Below are 22,976 nucleotides of genomic sequence, written 5' to 3'. Positions count from 1 at the left end.
AAACACACCAGGAGTTAGCAATATTCACTAGGATTTGGTCAGGGGTGCTGCTCCCCACAAGAGTAAAGAAGGAGAAATTATTATGATTGCTTTAAGCTAAATTTTAGTAAGACAAATACTAGACGGCACGCAGGATGGCCTCTGATGGAGAAGGGGAGCACTGCACGTGGGCTGACACACAGCAACAAGGCCTGGGGCACCAGCAGTACGCAGGATGACAAAACAAGAAAGTCAGAAGGGTCCGGTGTGGAGGCACGCGTCTTTAATACCAGCGCTCAGGAGGCAGAGGCCGCAAGTTCCAAACCAGCCTGGTTTACGTAGTGAGTTCCAGACCTGCTAAGGCTACATAGTGATATCCTGTCTCAATCCACGCCCTTCCCCCCTCTCCAAAAGAGAAAAGAGAAAAAAGAACAGAAGAGGAAGACAAAGTCTAATCCTCCCCGGGATAAGGGGATTCAACAGTGGGGGGCAGGGTCACCTCACATACATGGACGGTTGAAAGTGGGCAACAATATGCAAGAAGCTGATTAATCTGGGGGTAGCATTATTTTTTTTTAATCTTTTTTTAAACTTTTTAAAAAAATGTCATGAGTTCGGTGTCTTGCCTGCATGTAGGTCTGTGCACCACATGCATGCACTGCCTGCAGAGGCCAGAAGAGGGCGTCATGTCCACTGGGACTGGAATTACAAACTGATGTGAGCAGCCATGTTGGTGCTGGGAATCTAACCCACAGAGGCTGGAAGAGAAGGGCAGGTGGTGCTCTTAAGTGCTGAGCCATCTTTCCAGCTACCACATTATTTTAATAGCAGTTGGGATAAGATCAAACTAGAGGGAAAGACTTACATCACAGGCTGCCATGGGAGAACAGAAGAGGTGCTTTAATTATGTTACAGACACTAATGGTAATGGCTGGCAGTTGACAGAAGCTGGAAGGCTAATTAATTGCCTTACAAATAGCAAATGCATATAATCACTGGCCAACTAATTAACTCTGTCCTAGAGCCGTGGCTCTCAACCTTCCGAACACTACAGGTTTCATGTTGTGGTGACCCCTGACCATAAAATTACTTTCATTGCTACTTCATAACTATAATTTTGCTACAGTTATGAATCATAATGTAAATATCTGTGTTTTCCAACGGTCTTAGGTGACCTTTGTGAAAGGCTTGTGTGATCTTCAAAGAGGCCGTGACCCACAGGTTGAGGACCACTGTCCTAAAGACTCCAAAGTTCTCTTCCTGGCCCGCTAGTGGCTAACACAATAATTCTTACACAACACTGGGGGGTCAGAGGTCAGTATTTCCTCCTGTCTAGTTCTACACATCATTTTGTTTGGCTCAGGGGCTAAGTGGCTCTTGCAGAGGACCAGGGCTCAGTTCCCAGCATCCACATGACAGCTCAATCTAGACCTTAACTCAGCTCCAGGAGGTCCATAGCTCTCTTCCGACCTCCAATGGCATCAGCGTGCATGCGGTGCACATACCTGCACGAGAGCAAAACACTCTTACACATAAACTAAAAAACAATAAAGAAATCTTTCAAGAAAACTTTAAAAAAACAAAAATGAGTGTGGGGCATGGTGGCGCATGCCTTTGATCCCAGCACTTGAGAGGCAGAGGCAGAGGCAGGTAGATCTTGGTGAGTTCGAGGCCAGACTGGGCTATACAAAGTGAGTCCAGGACAGCCAAGGCTACACAAAAAAACCCTGTCTCAAAAAACCAAAACCAAAACTGAAACCAAAACCAAAAATGAATAAATGGTTGATATTTTAGCAAATGCTTTTTCTGCATCTATCAAGATGAGCATGTACTCGCTTTTATTCTGGTAATGTGGTAACTACATTTTCAAACATTAACTATTTTGAATTCTTGGGTTGGATGCTAGCCCCTTTTAAGCCAAAGGTTTTGAGTTGCAAGTATTTAGAGATGTCCATACTATGTCCCCAAGAGAAAACAATCTATAACCCCAACTTGCTCCCTTTCTGCCCCCAATACCGGGATCAAACCTTGTATGTGCGAGGCCAACACATCACCGAGCTCATCCCCAGCCTATGTGCTCTTTTCTTGTAAGAGGCCTTGTCAGACTTAACATGTAAGCGCCCGCTTCCCTCGTAAGGTGAATGCAGGGATGTATCTCACCTTTCTCCTCCCTCCCTTCCTCCCACCCCGCAGGCCCTGTCCGCTCCAGCCCCTGCCAAGCACTGTTCTACTTTCTGTGCAGACCTGGCTCTTCTGGACAGTTCCAGTTCAGTAGACTTACACAAAATGAGGTCTCCGCGTTGTTTTCTTAGCAGTGCTTTCAAGGTTGTCATGTCATCTTCAAATAGAAACTATCCGTTTAAGACACAGACCACAGAGCTGGGCCAGCCGGATATGCATCCCAGCTCCATCCCTCACTAGAGTTCCAGGATTTAAAACAAGGCACTGAGCTTATCTGAGTCTTAGCTTTTACCTATGTATGACAAGCTTACGAGAATGTGCTCATAGCCGTAGTGACATTTAGATGAATTAATATATGTGACGCACTCAGACCAGCGCCTCATAAAGATATGATTATCTGCACAGAAGGGAGTCAGTTGTCGGATGATATTCTAAAAGAAAAGAAAATTCTTTTCTTTTGAAACACGGGGTCTTACCATGTGGCACTTGCTCTGTAGACCAGGCTGGCCTCCAATTCTACCTGCCTCTGCCTCCCGGTGCTGGGATTAAAAGTGTGTGCCACCATACCTGGCCCTCAAAGTCTTTTTCAAAGCACTAAGGTATTACAAGATTTTAAAATCAAAGATTCTGGGGCTGAAGAGGCAGCTCAGGGATTAAGAGCACTCACTTCTCTTGCAAAGGACCCGGGTTCAATTCCCAGCACCCATATGGCAGCTTGCAGCCATCTTTAACTGGAGTCCCAGGGGATCGATTTGGTCTTCTTGGGTACTGCATCCACATAAAGTAAAAGAAAGGGAAAAATATAAGACAAATCTTTAAAATAAAATGAGAGAACCAAAGGCAGAGGAAAGAGGGTGGAGCTAAGAGGTGCTGGCTTCCTCTGGGGAATGAGACCATTCTGGAATTAGGGGTGCCACGGTTGGGAACACATGGAAGCTCCTGACTCATATACTGGGATTTTTTTTATGGTATATGGTTATTTTAATTTTTTAAAATGTGTCTCTTCTACTTCAGCAATATCAGTACTTCAGTCACTCAACTGGCAAAGGCTTACACAAAAACTCTGAACGCAGCAGCCGTCTAAACAGTGCAACCAGCCCTCCTTGCAACTGCTTCCTGAACATCACATTTGAATAAGCATGTTAGTCCTGCAGCTTATAAACCTGCTCTAGGATGGAAACGAGGGCAGCACAGGGTCTGGTTGCCTGAGCGATCGCTGGCTGGGGACACATCAAAGGACAGTTTGTTGGACCAGTAAGACATCTCAGCAGGCAAAAGCATTTGACTAAGGACCTGAGTTCAGTCCCTGGCACCCACACGGTGGGAGAAAACAATTCCTGCAGGCTTTCTTTTTACCTCTACACATGTGCTATAGAAACACACAGACATCTGCACACACATACACACACACTCACATATGCACACACACATAAATAAATATTTTTTAAAAACCAATGTGTCTATTGTTGATTACTGACCCCAGAGCCTTATACATTCTATGAACCACTGGGCAAATTTAAAATGGGAAATCATATTTCCTCTGAAATTGAATTAATAACTAGGTAAATAATGGGATCTGACACTTAAGTGAGAGAACATTAGTTTCAATTTCCTCCTTTTCCTTGCGCGCGCGCGCGCGTGTGTGTGTGTGTGTATGTGTGTGTGTGTGTGTGTGTGTTTAGACAAGTTTTTTGTATCCCAGGCTGGCCTTGAACTCACTGTGTAGCCACAGATAGCCTTGAATCTGATCTTCCTGCCTCCACTTCCTAACTGCTGAGAGCACTCCCTACCACACCTGGGGTGTGTCATGTGATCCAAACCAGGGCTCCACTTGTGCTAGGCAAACTCAAACGAACTGAGCCACATCCCCAGCCCACTTGTCTAACACGGTGACCCTGGGAAAGCCAATTGGGAACTCCTCAGAATGCTATTTCTTCATCTATAAATTAATATAGCAGTAATACACTTCACAGTGTATGGCAAGGATTAAATTAAGATGTCGGTAAAATCTGGAACGCCTCCTGACTAAAGGCAGGCGCTCAGAAAATGCTGGTTGTGATGATGACAGTCACAGGCGTGGGGTGGGGGCACAGAGGAGGAAGGGTAGGAGAAGGGACCATCACCACCCAGCCTAACTGCAGCACAAATTACACAGACCGCGTTTCTGGGCGGAGCTAATTCTCTAAACTGCAACTGTGTTCTTGAGCAGAGAGAGGAACGTGACTCCCGTGGTTACTGGTCGTGGGGAAAAGCAGCAGACATCCCTTTCTCCTAAACCGCGCATGAGCGGTGGATTCATAACAGACCCACACGGACTTGGCAGCCGTCTACAAAGAGATCCCTATGTATGGGCCAGGAAAACCTTTGCCAAATACCTTCTGGGGATAAAAGGAGGATGTGAAATTAATTTACTTTCTTGTATAAACGATACCTTGTACTTCTAGGAAAATAAACTGGCGCAGCCGCTAAGCCATTTAAACAGGGCAGTCTGACTCCATCCATCCGTCTTGTCTGAGGACCTGCTGCTGATGGTCTCCTGCATGCTGCCCACAAGTGTCACGTCTCTCTGCCTTGTTTTCCACACTGTGGCTGGGAAAAAGCACACTCCACACTTCTATGCGGAGAGTTCTCCCCCCCCCCTGCACCCCCCGGCCGCCCCGACTTGCAGTAAAACTCCGCTGCGCAGACAACCCTCGTTAAGATCTACTCCTACCACAGGTTTGCCTTCTTTTCCTGCCACCCTCCTCCTAACCAGGCACCCCGACCTCTAGCCAAATCAAATACCACGCCAGCAGCTCTCTGCAGGGCATGTACCTGCCCACCTGCTTGTCCCTCTGCCCAAGCGAAAACACTCTGAAAAGAGCACTGAGACCCACCAATGCAGCACTGCAGATCAGGAATAGAACACAGCGTTACAGAGCACGGGGCCAGCAAGGGTAGAGTGCTCTTCAACTCCGGAATCTTTTGTATGCACAGTTGCTCCCCTTGCCTAGGCGTGGATAGTGAGTATTTTTTAATTTTTGATTTTGATTTTTTGGTTATTTGAGGAAAAGTGTTACTTTGTACCCCTAAGCTAGCCAGGAACATACTGTGTAGCCCAAGCTGGCCTCAAACTCATGGTAATCCTCTTGCCTCAGACTCTCAAGTTCTATGATTACAAGAACGTGCCACCATGCCCACCTGAAGTGCTTTGTAATTTTCACTCATCGCTGCAAGGGAAAACAACAGTAAGGCAACAGATCAGCCCTGATTAACACTTGGCTTGCAAGTAATTAATTGTAATTTTTAAGCATTTCAAGTCATAAAGAGACAACTGGCCCAGTTAGACATTCATCCATGGACTATAAGGATAAACTCTGAGCATGCTAGTCAGACTCACCTGGAAGCCTCTCAGTGATTTACTGCTAGTTACTGCTTTAATCAAAGCAAACCTCTTACTAAAACGGCCAGCTCCTTAGGCTATCATCAGTTCATTGAATGTCTTTCTCTCTGTCTTAGTTTATTCAACTACTTAGCTTTAAAACTAGAAGAAATTACTGATGCTGAGTTATTTTCTTCTTAGAACCTTTGAATCAGCGACAGATCAAACAAAACAAACTTCAGTGTAGGTTTTTTATCTCACAGAACCACCAGGTGATGGGCAGGCAAAGGCAACCCCCCCCCCACACAAATATATACACATACACACATACACACACACACAAACAAACAAAAACAAAAGAAAGAAAGAAAGAAAGAAAGAAAGAAAGAAAGAAAGAAAGAAAGAAAAAGAACCCAAATCTCTTTGTGCCCATAGTGATCCAGATACTGGAGTTCCTGGACACAGGCACTGGCAGCAAGAACTTGGGCTACCAAAACTGCGGGTTCAGAACCTTCTGTATTAGCAGCATGACACACAGTCCTGAGAGCAGCCCAAGTCTCCCCAGGACCACAGCACACACCTGCAGAGTCTGGCTCCAAAGCAAACTCTCTCCCTTGCCTGCTCCACTAGGGATCCTCGGTGCTTTCTGATAACAGATCTACACTGTTAGATAATAACAGCCCAAGGAGGTTTGGCACTGAGCTCTGGGAATCCTTAAAGCAACACACAGTCCCTAAGAAGAAAACCAGAGGCCTGGAGTCCTGCCCACAGCTCTAGGGAGGGTGGACACTGCCTTGCCAGAGAGTTACAAAACCCTTTCAAGGCACAATGTGTTGGCTATAGATGTCGCTCTCTGACACCTGGAACACTCTAGAAGGTTCCTCTGAAATGACCGAAGGGAGAGACAAACTGTATGGGCCAGTGAATTCTATTTATAGTGACTGAGTAAATTGGAACCTTCCACAGTAGCCATCAAATTAAGCCAACTCACTATAGAAACAAGAGCAAAACTGTGTCAAGCAAGCTCTTTATAAAACAAAACTCCACACTGTAGGAAACCTTAGAATGACAGGTTTCTTCAACAAATAAATTATAAGCAAAAGATTTGTTTTATTTTATTTATTTGGGGGAGATGTTTTGAGACAGGGTTTCTCTGTGTAGCCTTGGCTGGCCTGGGACTCACTCTGTAGACCAGGCTGGCCTCGAACTCACATGGTTCCTCCTGCCTCTGCCTCCCAAGTGCTGGGATTAAAGACATGCACCACCATGCCGGGCAAGCAAAAGATTTAAATGTAAACTCAGTAAAACAAATTTAAGCAAATTGAGAAACGTATGAAATGCAAACTATGTAATTTTCTTGGACTTATTTTTTTAATGGATTATTTAAGGAAATAATGGGGCTGTGCAAGCATGACGACCTCAGCTTGGACCCTCAGAACCTACACAAGACCTGGACTCCACAGTGCACACATCTGGACCCCAGCGTGACCCCACAGGGAGGCAGAAGGCAGAGACCGGACAATCTCCAGAAGCAGGCAGGCCAGCGAGCCTGCCTCGACCACGACGGAAGAGCAAGGCTAACCCCTGAAGGTTGTCCTTGGACCTCCACAAGTGCCACCATGGTACATGGGAGCCCACAAGACACACACACACACACACACACACACAAATACATATAATTAAATAAAGAAAGGATGGTGTGTGTGTGTCTGTAATCCTAGCACTCGGGAAGCTGAGGCACAAGGACCACAGTGAGTTTGAGGCTAGTCCATGTCTGACTGGCCGAGTTCAGTTACAGTCGCCAATAGAACTTTACAGAAGGCTGCTGACCAATAGACATCAAGCTTCTCTACATTAACCTGAGGGCTGACGCATTACCTTCCTCATACGATCATCCTGAAGAGTAAATGAGCAACATTCATGTAAATGGCAAACAAGCTCCCTGCTGGTATATATCAGATCAGATCAGATCAGATCATATATCATCGATAAGGTCTCCCTACATAAGCCAGGCTAGCCCTGAATGTGCACGCCTCCTTACAATATGCACCCTCATCCATTCTGGCTTCCTTTCATTTGAATTTGGACAGTTAATGAAACCCAGTAAAATGGACAGATGACACACCAATAACTAGATTAGGACACTTGCTACCTTTACTGTTGAGGATGAGAAAGGGGCCTGGTGACTGGGAGACAGTGAAGACGCAGAGAGAAGCAGGTGACCAGAAGCCGCTTGGCACCAAACTCTAGGACAGCAAACTTGAGACCTGACGGAGGCTGAGCAGCCACCGGGGCTGAGCCGTCCGTAGCGGCCGCGCCTGGACTAGCCTCGGGACAGCACTCCGATGTCCTTGCAGCAGCTGTCGCTAACTATGCCACTCTGTGCTGTGTCTATGAGTTCCAGCCTATGCTGCCGGCCAGCTCAGACTGAGATCCAGAACACTACTTATTGTTCAGGAAAAGCAAAAAAGTGTCGACTTCACTAGGGATGGGAGGAGAGAACAACCTAGAAAGGGAAGGTCACGGGGTGTGAGGCTGGGGAGTGAAGTACAGCCCGGCACATCCACTGCAACTTTTTCTGCTGACGGGGCAGGCTCATTTAAGCTAAAAGAATCACCTCATGAGAACAATGCGTGCCCAGTGTGCACGGGGCCAGACCCCATGGCTGGGGCGTCAGCACCAGCCCCAGCATTCTCGCCTGCTCTCACGCCCACCACGGCTGTCAGCATCACTTTCAGGAAAAGGCAGCACGCCCTCCCCGCCCCCCCAGCAGAGGCTGGCACCACCTCAGCGCCTCTCAGGGTGGACAGGGTGCTTGGCTCTGCTCACACCGTCAAGGCAAAAAACGGGATTCCACTACCTCACACCCACACACCCACTGCAGTTTCCTGTCTGGATCACAGGATGGATTCACTTGAAGGGGCACCCTGATAGAGGGGGAGCTGGGGTACCTTGGCAGAAAAACACAAACAAAAACAATAAACCTGGTCCTTGTAGAGCTTCCTCTTAAGGGATGAGTAAGATGCCAGCTGTAACCCTTGCCAAAAGGTGGCAAGGGTTAATACAAACTGGGGACAAACACTCCAGCAAGTCAGGATAAGGGGATGGCATAAGGAGGAAGTGCTGTCGTGTGTTGAACTGAACTTGCTGATGATAGGAATGTCAACTTAGGAATTTGCTCACTTCCTGCTATTTATAAAGGTCACATGTCCATACAGGACATCCCACCAGGCAGAGATTAGGGAAACAAAATGATCGTGTGCAGTTTTATTTCAGAGAAAAATAAAATCAAAAGCCAGGTGTGGGTACCCCACACCTGTAACTCCAGCACCTGGGAGGTTGAGGCAGGACGATCCTCAAAAGTTCCAGGCCAGAGGCCAGGAGTACACACTGAGGTCTTTCCCTATGCGCCGTGGGGACCACGAATGCTCCCTGTTCAACTATCACTCTGGGCTTGATGCACAGTGCACTGCAGCTATGTCAGGCTCAGCCTGGTCCAAGTGACCAGCAGGCTTCTCCCAATACCTAACGCTACCCATATCCTGTTGCTCTCCTCAATTCTCCCCAGAGGACCAAGATCAAGGTGAGCTGATGGCCTAACCCTGAAAAAGGAGGAAGGCTCTGGAACTGCAGTGTTAGACGCACATCCACCCCCTTCACCAGAGAAATAATCCTTTAACATGTTGGCACCAGAGCTGGGACCATAGGTTTGCTTTTCAATAGTTTACAAGCCTTCAATGTTTAATACAGATACTTCTTTACAATTGGGGGGTGGAGGGGGAAACTGGTCTAGAGTGGCAGAGGAGGACAATAGTCCCTAAGTGCCCAGCGGCTCACCAGCTAGCGCACCTGTCACTGAAGTGCTACCTGTTAAGCAACAGTGGTGTTATAGATAGCCTTAAGATTTACATCTGGAGGCCGGGCATGGCGGCACACGCCTTTATGCCTTTAATCCCAGCAATCGGGAGGCAGGGGCAGGTGGATCACTGTGAGTTCGAGGCCAGTCTGGTCTACAAAGTGAGTCTAGGACAGCCAAGGCTACACAGAGAAACCCTAACTTGAAAAATTTTTTTAAAAGATTTACACCTGGAGTAGAAACTGACCCGAGTCAGGGATGATGCTGACCACTACCGTTCTAATGCTGAACGTGACTCTTTCTCCTTCACACAGCTATTTACTCTTTGACTCACAGCAGGAGGAAAAATGTGGCCTCACTGTGAAATGAATTTACATGAGACTCTTGGGGTTGACCATACACTGATACAAGCACAGTGCAGAAATATCGAGGACTCTTATTTATGTTCTGTTAGTCACAACTCTCTGGAAGGCTTAGGATTTGGGCTTGCAGCCGGAGTGAAGCCATCTTGTTTCCTGAAGGACAAATTCTGCAAAGTTTTCCAAAAGCATTAACAGCTATCCAGCTGTCCACAACCAAACAGCCCATACATTACAAGCAAAGGAAGCGTCTTCCCCTTATGAAGGGCACACACACAAACCGCACGCCTTTGTCCTGGCGCTGGGAGGCAGAGCAGGTGGATCTCTGAGTTTCAGGCCATCCTGGTCCACACAGAGCTCCAAACCAGCCGAGGCTACATAGTGACACCCTCTCTAAAACACAACAAAAGCTGGGGTTGGGGATTTATCTCAGTGGCCCTGGGTTTAGTCCTCAGCTCTGAAAAACAAACAAACAAACAAACAAACAAACATAAAAGACAAAAAACTAAACAAAACCTATCAAGTATTAAAGAAATGAATAAAAACAAATGCATGCAAAATGAGAAAGATTTAGACTCAATCTTTTCAACTTGTCAAGGATGCTTCTAGTTTAACAATTTAATGTGGTCCTGGAAACCCTAACCAATGCTGTAAGAAAAGAAACAGAAATAAGATACAAAGATGGAAAGAAGCTGTAAAAACACTACTGTTTTATGGATATAATTAACTATTGGGGTGGGGAGGAGCTAGAAGAAAAACTGAACGATACAGTGATGCAAGGCTGTCACACACAAGGTCCACTTAGAACAATCTGGAACCTCAGGACTCTGTGGAAGTGGCTTCTGTGATATCAGCCTTTTCCTTTTGCTGCTGGAAGCCAGAGTTGTTCATCACCATCATCATTATCATCACCACCACCACCATCATCATCATCACCATCATCATCACCATCACCATCACCACCATCATCATCACCACCACCATCATCATCACCACCACCACCATCATCATCACCACCACCACCATCATCACCATCATCATCATCACCACCATCATCATCACCACCACCATCATCATCATCATCACCATCATCATTACCACCACCATCATCACCATCATCACCATCATCATCACCATCACCATCATCATCACCACCACCACCATCATCATCACCACCACCATCATCATCATCACCATCATCATCATCACCACCATCACCACCACCACCATCATCATCACCATCACCACCATCATCACCATCATCACCACCATCATCATCACCATCATCATCACCACCACCATGATCATCATCATGACCACCACCACCACCAGCAACAACACTCTAGTCTTGAAACATTGTTCACAGGCCTGGTCAGGCAGTCACTGCCCCTTTGCTGATGGGCTCCCTGCAGAGGCTGCCCAGCACACAGAGTGGCATCTGAAGGCACACCATTTCTTGATCAGAACTGCACCAAGTCTGACTATAATTATATCCACAACACTAACATACAATTTGCACCAATTGCAAATACACTTCAATTCTAATTTTGATGAAATCTCCTAAATGTCTTTTTACAAAAGACTCAAAATGCATAGTGTATGGAACAGTAATACAAATTTCAAGAAACCACAGACGTGTCCACAGCAGCATCACCTTATATATGCTTCCTCCTATCTGACTGGGGAAGCTAAGCAGGGTTAGGCTTGGGTAGTACTTGAATGGGAGCCCTACCCGGGTGCTGTTGGCTTAAAAAGAAAGAAAGAAAAAACAAAAAACAAAACAAAACAAAAAAAACCAGAACTGAGAAATACCAATTTCCTAATATGTACATTTTGTAGTAACATAAAGTAGGCCAAGGTTCTGTATTTTTTAAAAAAATAGCCAGGCAGTGGTGGTGCATATCTTTAATCCTAGCACTTGGGAGGTAGAGGCAGGCAGATTGCTGTGAGTTCGAGGCCAGCCTGGTCTACAAAGTGAGTCCAGGGCAGCCAAGGTTACACAGAAAAACCCTGTCTCCAAAACAAAAACAAAAACAACAACAAACAGATATTTCTCCTAATAAAAACATCCACACATTTTCCTAAGGAAATACATTCATGGGGCTTTGCATTCTGTTTCAGAACATCAGAGTCAAAATTTAATAGCTATATAGAGGAGGAAAAAAAAGGCCATGCTAAGTGTCTTAAACTACTAATAACCATGTAGAAAAATGAGAGGAAGAAATACGATTTACAGTGAGATCAAAACAATGAAGTATCAAGGTTGCCCCTCTGGACTTTCATGGAGAAATTCAAGATCTAAGAAAGCCGAGGACAGCCCAGTTGGCAGAGCACTCACCTAGCACGTACAAGACCTTGAGTTTGACTGTGGGCTGAGGGGAATAAATGACTTAAAAACTGAGGTGATGAAGTAATCAGAGACAAAAACCAATGGAGACTGTGCCCAACTCAAAAGGATCAGGGAAGCACACAGAAATGTACAGAGGACGTAATAAAGCAGCGATGGCAGATGCCAGCATCCGGTGACCCCAGAGAAGGAACATAGCGGAGCTCTTTGTACTATGCTTCGGATTCTTCTGCTAATTTAAAATTATTTCCAAGCTCCAAACAATGCTGGAAAAGCCAGGTGTGGTGGCGCACGCCTTTAATCCTAGCACTTGGGAGGCAGAGGCAGATGGATCTCTGTGAGTTCGAGACCAGCCTGGTCTACAAAAGTGAGTCTAGAGCAGCCAGGGCTGTTGCTAACACAAACTCTGTCTTGAAAAACCAAAAACCAAAAATCAAACCCTAGAAAAATAAGGCAAATAAGAGTACTTTGGGGTAAAACCTGTTACCATTGAACAGATGACAAGCCTACTGAAAATAACCTATAAATTTAATATAACCCCAATAAAAACCTCTGAAAATATAATTTCTGAGCAATTTAATGAATATACTCCAAATTTTATAAGGAAAAGTAAACTTTGGCCCAGCAACAGTTAAGTACCTTTAAAATGAATGATGCTGTGCTGGTCATCACAAGGTGACTAAGGGGGTCACTACAGACAGACCAGCGGGACGGGCGCTGAGCTACGGAGCAGTGCACCGTGAAAATCACAGGGAAAGGGTGCAGTGGCTCAGCAAAGAAAAGCATGGAATTTTCTTCCGGTCCTCCCCATCCTCCCTCCGGCCCCACAGAGACGTTATCAGGTAACCTGGCGCATCAAGTGGAGGAAGATAGGACAGGGCTGGATGCCATGTGGACTGAATGTCCTTAAGAATTAGAAGACCCAGAGATGGAGCCGGGCGTGTGGCTCACACCTTTAACCCCAGCACTCGGGAGGCAGAGCCAGAGGCAGGCTGATCTCTGTGAGTTTCGGACTAGCCTGGTCTACAAAGCAAGTAGCCTGGGCAGCCAACCAGGACTACAAGAGAAACCCTGTCTCAAAAAACAAATAAAACAAAGTTAATTTAAATTTTATTAATTTTCTCTCTCTCTCAGTGAGTGAGTGAGTGTGTGTGTGTGTGTGTGTGTGTGTGTGTGTGTATGTGGTTTCTGTGTGTGAGTACACTGCCTGAGGAGGCCAGAAAAGGCTCAGATCCCCTGGTGCACAACAGCAGCCTGATGTGAGTCCTGGGATCCAAACCTGGGTCTTCTGGAAGAACAGCCAGTGCTCTTAACTACTGAACCATCTCTCCAGCCCCAGGATAGATTTACAGAAAACAAAACAAAAAACAAAATTTGAGATGCATAAGCCTAGATCAAATAACTTATTTGGTAATATAAAATTAAGGGTTTACCTTGGCCAAGGAAAAAACAAATTGAAACAGAGTAGGCCAGATGAAAAGACAGTGTCAACATACAAATGCGCTAGAGAGCATCGACATTCTAAACCTTCTGCAGACTGGTGACACCACAGACTTCACCTCCAATAGAACGGCACAGAAAGAGCACTTACGAGAAGGTGTACGGCTAAGAGATGCTCAAAAGAACTAGTAACACAAAAATACAAAGTAAAATAGCAAGCTGTCACTTAACACTTAGGAGGTTTGAAAACGTGCACAAAGCTGAATGCTGGTGAAACATGAGTTACAGATAATTCTGGAAGGACGGAGACGGCTGGGTACAGCTACCGTAGAAATGAGTCTGGAGTACTCAATCTCAGTCCATGAAACCTCATAGTGCAATAGTGTTCTTCTAAGTTCACATCCCACAGACATGTCACACAGCTGTGTAAGCCGACATAGAAGGCAGAAGAAGGTAGTCACTGCTGTAATTACTGTGGTTAACCTGAGCAGCTGCCTGTCACACAGAGAACAGGTAACCGAGGCATGTGACGGAGAAGCAGGTGCATACCAACAGTGCCTGGGGCTCAAGGGCTACAGCACTAAAGTTAAAATACAGAAAGCAAACACTCCCACCTTGCAGGATCCCACTCACACAAACAAAACAGAGAGATGTATTACAAACAGCACCTGGGGCTGGGGGGGGGGGGGGGGGCGGGGACAGGGTGCAGGAGCAGCGGCTCATTGGTTTAGAGCACTTGCTGTTCTTGGGGACCTGGGTTCAATTCCTAGCACCCATAAAGTGTGTCACCACCATCTTTACCTCCAGTTGCACAGGAGGTATATGGTGCACAGATACACATGCAGGCAAAACACTCATATATATATAAAAAAAAACTTTAAAAATTGTTTTTAAAGAGCACCTGGGGGTTACGGGAGTGGGTTAACAACTGAAAACAAAAGAAATCTTATAGGTTGTGATGAAATAACTCAAATGGGGGCTGGGCCTGGTGCTCCCTTTAACCCCAGCCTTCTATAGGAAGAGGCAGGCAGATCGGCTGTAGGTTCAAGACCATCTACAGATCAAGTTCCAGAGCAGCCTGGGTGACAAAGAGATGAGAGGGCAGGACATTGCTAAAAGGCCTATGGGTAGACTCATGTAGCCTCCAGAGGCACCGCCCAATCCCAGCAAGAGTCATATGGCCACTGAGAAGATTCCCCTAGAAGCCTTAAAAAGAGCCTGTGAGCTCCCCTTGAGGGTGGCCGCCATTTTGTACGGATGGTTGACCCCTGCACGCAGGGCTCTGGGGTCTTCCTTCAGCAATTTTCAGACCCTTACAGAGAGAGATCTTGTCTCAAAAACAGCAGCAACCAAATTCAAATGACCAGGGAGGGACAAAAATTAAGGTTGTTTCCTTCTCGAAAGTTCCAGATTTTCCAGACAACAAACGCTACTCTGGTTGCCAGATCTGTGGATGAGTGACAGCTTTTAATCCAGTTTCAAGCAGAAAGGGAAATTAGAGATAAGAAAAGCTTGAACGTGAATAGCAGAGAATATCCACAGAAAGTTTCCTTTTCTCTTTCTTTCCTTCATTTCTTCCTTCTTTTCTTTTTCTTTCTTTTTTTTTTTTTTCCTTTTTCTGAGACAGGGTCTAACTATGTAGCCCTGGTTGTCCTAGAATGCACTACATAGGCCAGGCTGGCCTCAAATTCATAGATACACCTCTGCCTCCCCAGTACAGGATTAAAGGCAGGAGTGTGCCACCATGCCCAGCACTGGTTTTTTGTTCCTGTGGCCTGACTGAAAAGACCCCGTCTCTCTAGATTTGGGGTGATTTGGTTCCCGATCCATCGTCTGAAGCTTTTACTCAGAGCCTCATCCTTCACTCTCTTGCTCCCCAGAAGAAGTACTTCCCATGACCTGAAATCTTCACATTCTTAAGCTGGAGGAGACACAGTTATTCTGCAAATGAGAAAATTTAAAAACCCAGGCTGGGAGTGGTGGCCCACACGCCTTTAATCCCAGCACTCAGGAGGCAGAGGCAGGCGGATCACTGTGAGTTCAAGTCCAGCCTGGTCTACAAAGCTAGTCCAGGACAGCCAAGATAACACAGAGAAACCCTGTTGCAAAAACAAAAACAAAAACAAAAAAAACCAAAAACAAAAACAAACAAAGGAAAAAAACCCATAGAAGAATTCCGGTTTAGGGCCACATAACTAATGTAAAAAGGAAAGCCATCAATTCCTTCCTTGTCCCCTATGATCCCCACTCTCGGCCCCTGCCCAGTATCTACCCTCAGCCTTTATAAAGGCACGGAGAAAAACCTGTAAAGGTTTCCCCCTTACTCAGAGTCAAAGCTGGATTTTTTTTTTTTTAACAAAGGACTATACCAAAGTGCCCTTTCCCACTCCTGCCCTTCCCTCTTAATCTGCCACTTTCTCCATGTCCCCTCTGCTTGGCCACTGTGACCTCGGCAGCCCTCCCGCCTACCAAGCATGCTCCTGGGACTTGCTCCGCCTGCCCCTCCTACTCTGTCCTCCCCCACCACTCTGTATAAAAAGTAACATTACCCCCCCCCACACACACACACACGCTGGTTCCAATCTACACTGCTTAGAATTTTCTACTGTATTCTGATGACTGGATCTGCTATGCTCTTGTACTCCCACTATCTCTCAGGGGACCATTGCAATATGTAATTCTCCAAGCCTTTGTCCACTTTGCTCACACGTCAGCCCTAACTCCTCTGGTGGTGCCTGGCTCATGCAAGGGCAAAAATTAAAATTAAAATTAAAATTAAAATTAAATAAAATTGCTGAGTGAATGAACAAAGGATCGAACCACCCAGAATCAGAACACAGCCTTCAGCCTCAAACTCCTTGCACAGCACCTTATTGTGCAGTCAGATCTTGGTAGCCAGGTATCTTCAGCCTAAAGAAAAGACTTACACATCCAGAGATGAAGTCAGTTTAGCTACCCTGCCTACTTTCCTTCCCCGTGGCTGGTCTTCTTTTTCTCCCTTGACAGACAAGGCTGGCCTGAAACTCGGGACGTAGAGGATGGCCTTGATCTCACAGAAGCTCATCTGAGTCGTGAGCAGCCACACACACCGCACCAGGCAGCATGGCTTCCTTTGGTTTTTGTTTCTGATTATTTTGTTGTTGTTGTTGCTTTGTTATTGTTGTTGTTTGTCTTTCGAGACAGGGTTTTCCTCTGTGTAGCCTTGGCTGTCCTGGAACTCACTTTGTAGACCAGGCTGGCCTCAAACTCAGAGATCTGCCTGCCTCTGCCTCCTGAGTGCTGAGATTACAGGCACGTGCCACCGTGCTTGGGGCTTTCTCTTTAACACCAAGGATGAAGCACTTGTTCCCACTGGGCTATGTAACGGCTCTTTCGTGGTGCGTTTGGTCTGGTTACCACCGGGACTGTCCATTTCCCCGCTCTCCAGGTGTGAGGCGACCTCACAATGAAGTCCCAACAGCAAGACTGAACTATTTAGTCTTGAAAATTATTTTATTCATATGTTTTCCTGGTGGGGTATAATAAGGAACAATTCCATATCCACTGGTGTGGAGCTTTTAAGAAGTATTCTGAATGAATTTTTTAAAATTTTATTTATTATTTATATGAATGCTCTATCTGCATGTACACCTGTACACCAGAGGGGGGCATTAGAGGGTATAGGTGGTTGTGAGCCACCATGCGGTTGCTGGGAATTGAACTCAGGACCTCTGGAAGAGCAGACAGTGCTCTTAACCGCTGAGCCATCTCTCCAGCCCCCCTGAATGAATTTTTAAGAATGTTTTGACAACAGAGCTTGGGATCTTTATAGGAGGTAGCCCTGTAGTGGTGACAGACTGTAGGTAATGCTAACTGACTGGCATTCTGTTCCAAAGGACAGAAAAATAAACCTGGAAAAATAAGCCGAGCTTTGTATCTGCCGGTAGGTAGCAAGTCTCTGCTTGTACTCTTTGAATCTTTTTTTTTTTTAATATCTACTCCCAAGTGTAAGACTAAGCAATCCATAGTTTTAAAATGTCACCCTGCACTTATTTTAGCCCAGTACAGATCAAAGTGACCGAGACGGCTGGGAACGGTGATAAATTTTAAGCGCTGGAGCGCACCATGAAGAAAAGGCTTCCTTCTAAGGCATGGGGAAGACACACGGCACGGACGCGTCCCTTAAGATACTCTGCCAACATGGAGATGAAAGTTCAGCGTGGATCTGCTCGGCCATTCAGCAGGAGCAGATGCTAAGGATGAACAGCTCCCGTTCGTTTTTTAGGTCCTAAGTGGTATCTCAGCGTTCCAGAGCTCCCTCTCGTCCCAGAGGCGAGAAAGTAGTACAAGCTCCCTGGGCATTCTGGGCGAGGCTCTGCCCTCCCACGTGGGTGAAGGAGGAATGTGAAGAGGGTCTCCGCAGGCAAAGGGGGTTGCGCGGGGAAGAGAATGGGGCCGGAAAGGGGAGCTGAGTGGCAAATTGGGAGGCCCTACTTTGTGGGTTAAAAGACAAAAATAATTCATACATATTTGAACAGCATCAAGAAAGATCATTATCATACTCCAGGCAAAAATCATACACGAAGTGAATGCGGCATAAAAGTTATCACAGTCTGACTCAGAATGTTCTGGACTTACTGGAAAAATTACCTGTGACAACATGAATGTCATTCCCATGCTGGACTTAGCAGTTCTCCGCTACACACCAAGCACTCGGTCTAGACCCAGTGAGAAGGAGAATTGGGAGCAATAATGAAACTGAACATCTGCTATACAATATGTAAGATCAATTTTTGTTTTCTCAGAACTCGGCTGTCACCAGGAGCGATCTGTTTCATGTTAACACACAAATGAAAGACTTCGGCGGCGGGAGGGGCCCGAGAGATCACGTCATTCAGTAGTTTAGGGCAATGAGTTCCGATGGGTACACTAACTTGAACATTATGCCTTTCTCTTCTTTCTGTTTTTCTTTCCAGCTGTTTTATAAAGGCAACACTGAGAGAGAAATTAGGTCTGTGCGCTGCAAAAACTGACTGTGGATTGGTCAGCTCTGCTAGCATCATGGAGCTCGACTAAGTAAAGTGGAGTTTAAACTATGCTCCAACCTGACCCATCAGTGTCATCGCTAGCTTGTCACATACCACACCATCACCAGTCTCACGAGGTACTCCCATGACTCTAAAAGAATTACTAAAGGCAGGTTACAGAATTTAGCATCCATTATTCTACATCCGATGTTGCTTTTCAAGTTGGTTTTATTAAAAAGAAAAAAAAAATAGAACCCTGTGCCCCAAACACTCTTCGCGGCTCTTAATACACATCAGATGCCGGCCTGTTTGGTCATCTCAATATCCCTTTATTGAGTGACAGACAGCACCATCCTCCTTTGACACACGGATGCCTGGCATCGGTGCAGTCGTCCTGGGTACCTAAAAACTCTACTAAACCAAAGCTACATCTCCAGCTAAATAGTCCTAGGCATGTTTGGGAGACCATGCCTGCCTGCCTGCCTGTCTCGGAATCCTGGCCTCGCATGCCACCAGCTGTAACGGCGACCAAGGGCAGGACTGGGGCTGAGTTCTTCACGCTCCAGGAGGGCGGGTGAGGTGACAGCGCCCCGGCTGGACACCTCGTCCCCGCGTCCGTGTCCGGGGACGGCCTCGAGGGCTGCGGGGGACCCCCGGGACCCGGCGGCCGTTTGTGAGGACAGCGAGGGCCCGTGGTCCCCCAGCCACACGTCCCGCGGAGAGCAGCGCGACCCGGAGCCCGCCGTCCCCGCCACCCCGTCACCCCGCCAGCGCCCAGCCCCGCACAGACCTGCTCTCTGCGTCCCACGTTCCCTCCGCGCACGGCTGTCGGTAGTCTGGCCGGGCCGCGGTCACCTCGCCTTGGCGGCGGCGGCGGCGGCGGCAGCGGGCGGGCGGGCCGATCCGGGTGACTCCGCGCCGCCCCGCCTCCCTCCGCGCCGCTTCCGCCGGGTGGCCCCGGTGCTCCCCTTCCCGCGCTCGCGCCCCCTGGCGGCCGCCCAGCCCGCCGCCCCGCCACGTCAGGGCCTCTCCTGGAAACTGCGGGGTGTGTGTAGGGATGGATGTGTGTTGGGGAGGGAGGCGTCAGCGCTGCACATTGCTCGGGCTAGGATCCAGCCTCCCTCTCAACACCCCGCACTCGCGCCACGGCCAACCTAGAAAATTCAAATTCTCCGCTGAGCGATGAACGTACTCCGCAGTGGAGGCTGGCCTCGAACCTTTAGCTCCTCCTCCCCTCCTCAAGGGCTGGGTTACAGGGGTACCACCAAAACCAGGTCTCTCCCTCTCCCTATTCATTTTTTTCTTCTTCCTGAGAAAAGTCTCGCGGGACAATTTTGGGAATGTAAAAGCATAGAGTCACAGAAGACAAAGGCCAGGCGCCTCAGTTTCTCACAGTCCCCGCAGGGTTTCTGCTTGTTAAAAGATCTCAAGTGCTTGGAGGGGTCACCTGGAATTGTTGGGGTTCACGGTCAGATCTGAAGCCTGCAGGAATCTTATGTCACTATCACACAGCTGAGATAAGCCTTTATTTCGATTTTTCATTAGCTATATTGTTTCTCGGTTCCTCCACACTTTAAAATCGTAGTAAAGTAAACAGACAGAGCATAAAGTTTAATGTCTGCAGCCCATCAGCACACACTGCCATGCAGCCATCACGCGGACCATCACCAGGACTTTTTAATCTTCCTAAACTGAAACCGCTCTCATCATACGGGGGACTCCTCCCTCCCAGCGATCCCTCCTCTCCTGTGTCCTCTGCCCTGGACACCCTCATAGGTGGAATCTACAATAGCTGTCCCTTTGATATCTGGCTCATTTCGGTTAGAATACTGTCCTGAGTTTCATCTGTGTTGTACTATATGTCAGCATTTTCTTCTTTTTTTTCCTGCTAAGTAACATCGCACTGCCTACATATACCGCCTTCTGTTTACGCATGTGTCCTTTCCTGGGCATCTCAGCGCGTTTCCCTTTTGGCAGTTGTGGACAAGGCTATGACCCAAAATGTACATGTGTCTGCCGAGTTCTTTGGGTCTTATCTAGAAGTGAAACGGCTGGGCCACCTCTACTATTCTCCACCTTTGAACACCGATGAGAGAAATTTTTGAAGTAAAACATAAATATTCCAGATTTTTGTTTTTTAAAAAAAATTTAGCAAATGCTTCCATTGTCTGTGAAACAATGAGCATTCCTCCCCCTTTTCAAGTAACAGTGACAATCTATTTCCTAGATGATAATCTTTTTTTTTTTTTTTTTTGACAGGGTCTCTCTATCATGTGGCTCCTGGCTTTCCTAGCACTTGCTATGTAGATCAAGCTGGCCTCAAACTCCCAGAGATTCACCACACCTGCCTCTGCCTTCAACTCTGAGTGCTGGGATTAAAGGTGTGTACCCCCATGCCCGCTGACAAAAGTTGTTATTATTAACTCATCACGATTTTGTTTTCTGTGTATATATTTTTCTAATGTGGTTTGAAGCCTAGTAATCCTTATGGAAGCCAGATGAGGTAAAAGCAAAGAGTTCATTTTGAAACTAAAACGACATTGGAATGTCTTAACATGACTCAGCTCTAGCTAGATGTTTCTATTTTTTTTTAACATCATTAATTGATTAGTTAATTGGTTAGCTGGGGTAGGGGGCACTTGAGGCAGGCCTGGGTCTCATGAGGAGGTCAGAGGACAACTTCTGGGAGCCAGTTCCCACCTTCTATCATGTGGCCATCAGGCTTGACAGCAAGTGTCTTTCGATTGGAGCAATCGCCCCAGCCCCTGATCTAAGCATTTTCCTTTCATAGAAGAGTCAGCCCCAGAATACCCAGGTTATTGGCGCTCGGAGGAAGGTTCTTTGGTGGGGGCACTGGAGTCTGAGGCATCACCAAGGTTCTAAATCATGAATGGTATAGTCTAGTCTTCTGAGGCAGGCGAGCATAGGAATGGTTTAGTGGCACCAAGACTCCTATGCAGTTTGGGGCTACACCATGCCCTCCTGTAATAGCACACAGGGCTTCCATCTCTCAGCATGATCGATGATTTCCGGACCTGGAACTGGTAACTGGACTGGTGACAATCAAATAGTATAATCCCAACATATCTACATATAAAGAGAGAGAGAGAGAGAGAGAGAGAGAGAGAGAGAGAGAGAGAGAGAAGCTGATGTGGCCTGAACTGGTCTGTATAAGCTTCCAGTAAGACAAAGCAATGTCCTCTCTTTTAAAGGGAATCTCTTATCTACTAACTTGCTAACTTGTGCTTATGCATAACTGGACGTAAATATGATTAAAATCAGATGCATTCCAGGAAGAGACATATGTGCACAGTAAGAAAAAGAAATAGAGCCAGGCGTGGTGGCACACACCTTTAATCCCAGCACTGGGGAGGCAGAGGCAAGCAGCGGCAGGCAGATCTCTATGAATTTGAGGCCAGCTTGGTCTACAAAGTGAGTCCAGGAAAGCCAGTGCTGTTACAGAGAAACCTTGTCTCAGAAAACCAAAATCATCATCATCATCATCATCAATCAGTCAGTCAAAATAGTGCACTACCCAAAATACGCCCTTTAGTGACCAGCCCCTCCCTCCTTTAGGTCATGTGGAGACCTGCACTGCCAGCTGGGGTCCTTGGGAACTCTCTCTCCTGGGGTCCCTCTTTAATTTCTACTCTTCTTGGCTCTGAGTAAAGTTATCTCACTTCTTTTGCCAATCTGTGAGAGCCGTTGTCTTCAGTCCTTCGCATAAGAGGCTGAGGACATTGAAACACCCAGTCCACGGTTACTCTTGCCCTGAACAAGGGAAACTCACCAGCTCACCATTGTCCTGTCACTAAATGGAGCTGTCCTGGGCATTTAGCACTCAGACCGTCTGCCCAACAGCCAATAGGCCCCCTGCCATCCGGAAGTCATACTCCAAATGATGTGAGAGGAAGTAAACTACATGCTGGAGCGCACCCTGAAGAACACAAGCCAGGGACACAGCATATTCATGGTAAAGAATTAACCCCTAAGGCCCTGGGCACTTGCTGGTTCGTAACAATTAACTTCTCTCTCTCTCTCTCTCTCTCTCTCTCTCTCTCTCTCTCTGAGACAGGGTTTCTCTGTGTAACCTTGGTTGTCCTGGACTCACTTTTGTAAACCAGGCTGGCCTTGAACTCACAGAGATCCACCTGCCTCTGCTTCCCGAGTGCTGGGATTAAAGGCCGTGCGCCACCACACCTGACTTGAATTAACTTCTCTTATATACATCAGGACTGACAGTTGTACAACAGCCCTTAAGGAATTAAAAAGCAGTGATGCAACTTATTTATTTATTTGTTTCTTTGTTTGTCTATTTTCTGTTTGGTGCCTCAGATGAGGAATCTGGCCAAAATAAAGGGTGAGAGGTTTCTCTTACTGTAAAGGTGGTGGAGAGGTCTCTCTGCAAATTTAATGTTTTCTGAGGCCAACATGAGGAGAAGGAATT

General features: G+C 46.8%; 1 protein-coding gene across 1 annotated transcript in view; it reads right to left on the bottom strand.

Moving 5' to 3' along the window:
* DNMBP (dynamin binding protein) overlaps positions 1-19,488 on the bottom strand; it is a 97,078-nt gene extending 77,590 nt beyond the window's left edge. Inside the window, exon 1 of the mRNA XM_084754820.1 lies at positions 19,320-19,488. The gene's annotated coding sequence lies outside the window, so the exon portion shown is untranslated. The remainder of the gene's footprint in view (positions 1-19,319) is intronic.
* Between the last annotated feature and the right edge of the window lie 3,488 nt (positions 19,489-22,976).

This window comes from Acomys minous, assembly GCF_964271855.1.
Source record: "Acomys minous genome assembly, chromosome: 2".
NCBI lineage: Eukaryota > Metazoa > Chordata > Mammalia > Rodentia > Muridae > Acomys > Acomys minous.
The sequence above is the reverse complement of the archived record's forward strand: the minus strand, read 5'-3'. Positions and strand labels throughout refer to the sequence as shown.